Source organism: Cajanus cajan, chromosome 2 (genome assembly GCF_000230855.2).
Source record: "Cajanus cajan strain Asha chromosome 2, NIPB_CcT2T_4, whole genome shotgun sequence".
NCBI classification, from domain to species: Eukaryota; Viridiplantae; Streptophyta; class Magnoliopsida; order Fabales; family Fabaceae; genus Cajanus; species Cajanus cajan.
The window spans coordinates 6,985,630-6,993,583 of record NC_138518.1 but is presented as its reverse complement, the minus strand read 5'-3'; positions in this window follow the sequence as shown (position 1 = coordinate 6,993,583).

The following is a 7,954-nucleotide window of genomic DNA, read 5'->3' as shown; positions in this document are numbered from 1 at the left end:
GCGTATTGAAGTTTCTGAAACTTCAATACGGCCGTACTGAAATCAATACGGCCGTATTGAAGCTTCAATACAGCCGCAGTGAACTCAATACGGGCGCATTGAAATTTCTGAATTTCAATACGGCCGTATTGAACTCAATACGGCCGTATTGAAGTTCAAAAATTTCAATACGGCCGTATTGATTCTGTAGCCCGTATTGGGCCTGTTCCCTATAAATATGACGTCAATTGGACGTCATTAGGGACTTTTACACTGAGTTTTAACCCTCTTCTTGAGTATTCTGGGTTTTTTTGAGCAGTGCTCTGCCTAGAAATCACTCGAAGAGTTGATCCGACGAAGTTCTTGAGACACGAGCCATTTGCTTGAGTTTCGAACATAGTCGAAGGGAAATCCTCCGGATTTCCATAGTTAAAATTTTATAGGAGGGAGCGAGCGGGCTTGTAGAGCGAGGGAACGCCAAAAAGCTTCCCAGTTTTACTTGAATATATAAAAGCACGCTTCAAAGGTTTCTTCTTTAAATCCTTTCTTTTACCGCTTTCTGTGTGTACATATTTAAACTGTCATAATGTAGATAGTTAATTTATAATCGCTTATAATAAATAGGGGTAATTTAGTAATTTCACACTATTATTTTTAAATAATCTGTCATAGGGAACCCGAAAGGGGCGCTGTGGGGTGCTAACACCTTCCCCACGCGTAACCGACTCCCTTACCCGACTCTGGTTGTAATGGCCGAAGTCGATTTTTGAATCGATTGCCTTAAACCTCTTTTTCCAATGTTTTGAGTAAAACATTGGTGGCGACTCCATGAACCCTTTTACTACGAAAACCACTAATCCATGGAGGGTCCCGCTTGGGATTAACATGGATTGGTGAGACATTTAATAAATAAATTGGATAAGATCGACAAGGTCTCAGTTTGAGAACAAGTCGTTCTAATAATCCAATACATTTTCAAAACTAAAATAAAAGCGAGCTCGACCGTCTTCGCGACCGCCGAGGCCCGTCTGGGCCGGTGGCGACAGATGGCGACTCCACTGGGGAAGCTTCGAGAGTCAATCCCATTTAGTGACAGATTGTTTTTAACAAATAATAGTTAAAATTACTTTATTACCCCTTGCTTGTATGATAACATGCTTTATTTATATGGCTTTTAATAACTGTTGTATGTTTAAATTCTCGCAATTGTTTGAAATACAAACTGTACACAAACCTTTGCACACAACAGTTCCCTCTATACCCGGGGGCATGAGTGATTAACCATAGGGAGTGGATGTTAGTACGGCCGGTTGTCGAATGGGTCTATAGGTGCCCGCAGACCGTTGTCGGAAAACATCACTCAAGGTGATAACCATGAACTCAAGTCCGACAGTGCGTTGGAACTTTCCATCGACTTACGACGAGAGGAATTGGGTCCCTATAATGGGGGCACCTTGGGGGCCTCAGACCGGTGAGAACAGTTAGAACCACCTTGAATATGCACTTTTCTGCAGGATACCCCTACCTCGTGATTCGCTCGTGACTGTTCGTGGATGAGTGAATTGTTTGTGCATTTTTATGTGACATTGTATGAGCATACATTGCACCTTTTAAACATACAACATTCTTTTTTAAATAAAAAGAATAAATAGAAATAAAGATCTTCTAGTACATGGTGTTAACATCTACCTTCATTGCATTCATATAGGTAGTTTCCCTTTTCACCCAAAAATACAAAAAAGATACAAAATATCCAAAAAGAAAAATGATATTTACCCAAAACCAAGCAATATCATGCATCATCTTAGGGACATCCCGAAAACATGATAATGCTTAGTTCAATAAACACAATGCATGCATATTCAACATCATCATCTCATATCATGCATATAGATCATGGAGGGATCTAGGAGTCATTCATTTCATACATCCCTCCTAGTAATTCATTAATAAACATAAATAAAAAGAAAGGATTAAATCGATGCGTATGTTCAAGATGGATCGCACGCCATTCGTTATCAAGTGTAAGCCAACAACCGCGCCAAGCGAACACACGTCAACTCCGTTGTTGGTAATCAAGATAGACAAAGGGGAAGGTCCGACACCGTTAAGGATCACTACTCCAAGGCCTTTTCCCTACAAATCAAATAAGGATGTGCCATGGATATACGACATCCATTCTTCTGCCGACAGCGATATCTCCAACATCGCTGGACTTGGGGGCATGACTAGGAGTGGAAGGATCTACACTCCCGAAGATCTGCACGACAAAGCTCCCAAGAATAAAGAAAAAGAAGAAAAGAAAACCGAGGAAAAAGAATCCGAGGAGGAGACAGACAAGCTGTTAAAGTATATCCGACAGAGTGAGTACTCCATCATGGATCAACTTCGTAAGACGCCAGCAAAGATTACTCTGTTGTCGTTGATCCTATGCTCCGAACCGCATCGGCAAGCTCTGTTGAAAGTCTTGAACGAGGCATATGTGTCGCATACCATCTCCCAAGACAAGTTTGAGGGGATTGTTAGTCACATCACGGCTAATGATCACCTCACTTTCACCGATGAAGAGATCCCCACCGAGGGACCAAATCACAACAAGCCCTTGCACATCTCTGTAAAGTGCAAGGGGTATCACATCGCAAAAGTCTTGGTAGACAACGGATCTTCCTTGAATGTGATGCCCAAAAGAACGCTTGATCAAGTGGCAATCAAGGGAGTCCAAATGCGCCCTAGCAACATGATCGTTCGAGCTTTCGACGGTTCTAAAAGAGAAGTGGTGGGAGAAGTCAATCTCCCAATCCAAATTGGACCCACCATCTTCAACGTCGAATTTCAAGTGATGGATATTACTCCCGCATACAGCTGTCTCCTCGGCCAACCTTGGATTCACGATGCGAAAGCTGTTCCCTCTACGCTCCACCAGAAAGTCAAATTCATAGTGGGTGACAAGCTGGTGACTGTACGAGCTGAAGATGACATACTCATCAGCAAGCCATCCAACATACCTTATGTGGATGCAGCAGAGGAAGCTTTAGAAACTGCCTTCCAAGCATTGGAAATTGCCAATGTTGAAACGTTTCCCCGAGAAATGAAGAAGGTAGCCTCCATGCTCACCAAGAACGGATACTTGCCAGGACAAGGATTAGGCAAGGACTCCCAAGGAATCCCGGAGCTACCCATTATCAAGGACAATCCGGGGAAACAAGGGTTAGGATACAACCCCGTTAAAGATCAAAGAACGAAGAGGAATCAAGATCCTTCTCGACGTTCTTTAAGCCAGATCTTTAGGAAGGCCGGTTCACAAGCGTTAAGGCCGGTCGTCGTCGTCAAGTGTTTTTCTCCTTCTAATAGGGATGTGTAAATTCAGTGACTATTAGAGATCACTCCTCGGGGACAGCCCGACCCCCGAGCCTCGATAGGGCACATGTTTCCGCTGCGATTATAATAAAATCATTCTTCATTATTTCTTATTGCTTCTTTTCTTGCTTGCAATAAAATTCTAAACCGCATTATGTAACCCTGTTTGAATAAACATAAATGAGGTTAAAATCATCTTAATAATCAATAAACCCGCATCATTTTTATGTGGAAGTGTGTGACAACTTGGAGCACCTTTCCTTGGCCTCAATAAGTGCCGTCATGGATAAAAAGAAATCCATTCAGGACAAAAATCCTAAAAAACAAAAAGCTCGGCAGGAAACCCAAAAAGGGGACTGCGCAAAAATAAGAGCAAAAGACCCGCTAGGAATCCCACAAAAGGGTGACCTAGGCAAAAATTAGGGTTACAAAATAATGAACAAAAACAAAAGCCCGCTAAAACTCCACAAATGGGTGTTTTAGGCAAAAGTTAGGGCCGTCAAAAAAGAAAAAACAAAATAAATCCATGATGGTACCATCAATTGAATTCAACAAGGGGCTCAAGAAAAGCTATCCAAGTTGTCAAAGCACAATCATTAATAACAAAGATGTGCTTAACTTCATAAGTGTTTAATCGAACAAACCTAAACACAATAAGCCTACCTTGGCCAGCCATTCTTACAAAAACAATTTTTCAAAAATAAAATAATCCCCTCTAAAACACAAACTTTTGAAAATATATCCTTTCCTTCTTTTCTCTCTTGTCCCAACGATTTTTTAATAATCTAGTGGAAACATGGAGATATAGTGGTCAATAGGAGGGTTGACACATCTTCTAAAGGAAGGGAAGGATCATTTGGTTGATGACACCAAATCTCAATGTAATATGCATCATTCCTCGGTTATAGAAGTCGGCAGCGCACAGTCCGTCTTGAGGAATGGCAAAAATCCAAACAGAGAAATGCATCGGTTAATTCTTTTGAAAAATGAATCAAATAGAATTAGGTGCATCATACATGCATACAGATGATAGGTGTACTGGAAGATCACTTATTCTCTGTTTATTGAAAAAAAAACAAAACAACAAAAAATATAAACTTCAGAAAAACAATGCGCCCGTACCATGTTCAGTACACCCGTACTAAAAATAGGGTTATGAACAAATTTTCAACTCAATACGGGCGTACTGAAATGGATATGGCCGTATTGGCCACAAAGAAATTTTCAAAGACCTCTTCATGAGGCAATTGCATAAAATAGAAAAAATAGAAAATTGCTTGTGTATGACAGCAGCAAACAAAATGCAAAGATTCAGAAAATCAACAGCGTCATACAGAATAACTGAGCCTGGAGAGGCTTGCCGAAAGAATACTCTCAGAATAACTGAGCCTGGAGAGGCTTGCCGAAAGAATACTCTCAGAATAACTGAGCCTGGAGAGGCTTGCCGAAACAATACTCCCACAGAATAACTGAGCCTGGAGAGGCTCGCCGAAATAATACTCTCAAAATAACTGAGCCTGGAGAGGCTCGCCGAAATAATACTCTCTCAGAATAACTGAGACATTTCTGTACAAAAAAGCCGAAAAACAACAAAAAAGGCAAAAATACAGAAAAAGCCAAAAAATGACAAAAAAGGCAAAAATACAGAAAAAGTCAAAAGTCGACAAAAAAAAAAAAAGACAAAGATTTCACATCTTTCAGAATAACTGAGCCTGAAGAGGCTCGCCGAAATAATACTCTTTCAGAATAACTGAGCCTGGAGAGGCTCGCCGAAATAATACTCTCTCAGAATAAATGAGCCTGGAGAGGCTCGCAGAAATAATACTCCCCAGAGAAACCTCAGCTTAAGCTCATGGAACAAATCCCCAGCGAGAGCTATCAAAGCAAGATCGACAAAATTCCCAATGGAAGTACGATCTCCCAAGCAGAATATCCAAGTCAAAGGACTTAAACTTCCTCAGTGAAGATAGCTCTCCAACTCAAGTGTTGAGTGAGGCTAAGCCTGCAGAGGTTTCCTAAATAATACTCTGGGATACATAAGATCCCTCATTCCCCAATCGCCTACTCAGAGGCATCCCTGCAAAAAGAGAAAAATCAAAAATATCAATAAGTATTCCCCAAGCGGAATCTGGCACTCATCCGAACACTGAACTTCCAATCCCCAGTCGCCTACACAAGAGGCACTCCTTCAAAAAGGAAAACCCAAAAAAAAAAGAAAAAAATCAATAACAATTCCCCAAGCGGAATTTGGCTTTTTAGCCAATCATTGAACGTCAAGCTGATACGCCTAACAGAAGAGGCTAATCAAAATCAACGACAGAATCCCCAGCGGATAATAGCCTACACAGAGGCGACAAAAATCAGAAAACCCAAAAGAGATACCCGAATAAAGATAACCGGGATACTCCACCAACGTCAAAGGACGTCAGCCAAACATAAGGCATCGCTCAATTCAAGAAGAGCATCTGTGTCTACACCCCAAGGAAACAGAAATTCCTCAATGGGTACCAACAATGCAATGCAAGTTGGGGCACAGGAACCTATGAATGACTGCACATCCCCTAGACGGATCCCTGCGTTATCCAGCCCTCAGCGGCACAAAATCAGAAAAACCGTCGAAGCAGCATCGTGGACTGTGGAGACAAAATCATCTCAAAGCCTAAGAGGCAGTACTCAGCTACCCAGTTGTCGAGAGCACCGAGGTATGCACAAGTCTGGAGAGACAGTACTCAGAGTCTGGAGAGACGATACTCAAAGTCTGGAGAGACAGTACTCGAAGTCTGGAGAGACGATACTCAGAGTCTGGAGAGACGATACTCAGAGTCTGGAGAGACGATACTCAGAGTCTGGAGAGACGATACTCAGAGTCTGGAGAGACGATACTCAGAGTCTGGAGAGACGATACTCAGAGTCTGGAGAGACAATACTCAAAGTCTGGAGAGACAGTACTCAAAGTCTGGAGAGACAGTACTCAGAGTCTGGAGAGACGATACTCAAAGTCTGGAGAGACAGTACTCGAAGTCTGGAAAGACAGTACTCAGAGTCTGGAGAGACGATACTCAGAGTCTGGAGAGACAGTACTCAAGGTCTGGAGAGACAATACTCAAGGTCTGGAGAGACAATACTCAGCCATCAGCGTCGTCAAAGGCACGTTGGTGTTAAACTTAGCTACCGAGGTTGTCAGAAGCGCCGAGGTATGCAACAACCTGGAGAGGCTACTCAACAATTTTCCACCGGAAGACACTACAAGTCAGAAGGTTGGTGTATTACCCGGACAATTGGGTCAACTCCTTTACTTGTCAATCGGTACACCAAAAGGCCGTTTGACTGAGTAAAGGGGGGGCAGCTGTAGACCCCTAAAATTGTCCGGGTCGGAAATAAAGCTTGAAGACTCTCGAAGACTGAAGGAAGATCAGCCAGAAGGACTCCTGGAAGGCCCTAGGAGGGTTCTCTGTAGGTCTAGAGGTCTTAGAATAGCTTAAAATAAGGAAGTGGAGGGAATGAAGCCCAATACGGCCGTACTAAACTTAATACGGCCGTATTGAAGCTTCAATATGGCCGCAGTGAACTCAATACGGCGTATTGAAGTTTCTGAAACTTCAATACGGCCGTACTGAAATCAATACGGCCGTATTGAAGCTTCAATACAGCCGCAGTGAACTCAATACGGGCGCATTGAAATTTCTGAATTTCAATACGGCCGTATTGAACTCAATACGGCCGTATTGAAGTTCAAAAATTTCAATACGGCCGTATTGATTCTGTAGCCCGTATTGGGCCTGTTCCCTATAAATATGACGTCAATTGGACGTCATTAGGGACTTTTACACTGAGTTTTAACCCTCTTCTTGAGTATTCTGGGTTTTTTTGAGCAGTGCTCTGCCTAGAAATCACTCGAAGAGTTGATCCGACGAAGTTCTTGAGACACGAGCCATTTGCTTGAGTTTCGAACATAGTCGAAGGGAAATCCTCCGGATTTCCATAGTTAAAATTTTATAGGAGGGAGCGAGCGGGCTTGTAGAGCGAGGGAACGCCAAAAAGCTTCCCAGTTTTACTTGAATATATAAAAGCACGCTTCAAAGGTTTCTTCTTTAAATCCTTTCTTTTACCGCTTTCTGTGTGTACATATTTAAACTGTCATAATGTAGATAGTTAATTTATAATCGCTTATAATAAATAGGGGTAATTTAGTAATTTCACACTATTATTTTTAAATAATCTGTCATAGGGAACCCGAAAGGGGCGCTGTGGGGTGCTAACACCTTCCCCACGCGTAACCGACTCCCTTACCCGACTCTGGTTGTAATGGCCGAAGTCGATTTTTGAATCGATTGCCTTAAACCTCTTTTTCCAATGTTTTGAGTAAAACATTGGTGGCGACTCCATGAACCCTTTTACTACGAAAACCACTAATCCATGGAGGGTCCCGCTTGGGATTAACATGGATTGGTGAGACATTTAATAAATAAATTGGATAAGATCGACAAGGTCTCAGTTTGAGAACAAGTCGTTCTAATAATCCAATACATTTTCAAAACTAAAATAAAAGCGAGCTCGACCGTCTTCGCGACCGCCGAGGCCCGTCTGGGCCGGTGGCGACAGTTCTCCAAGTATTCTT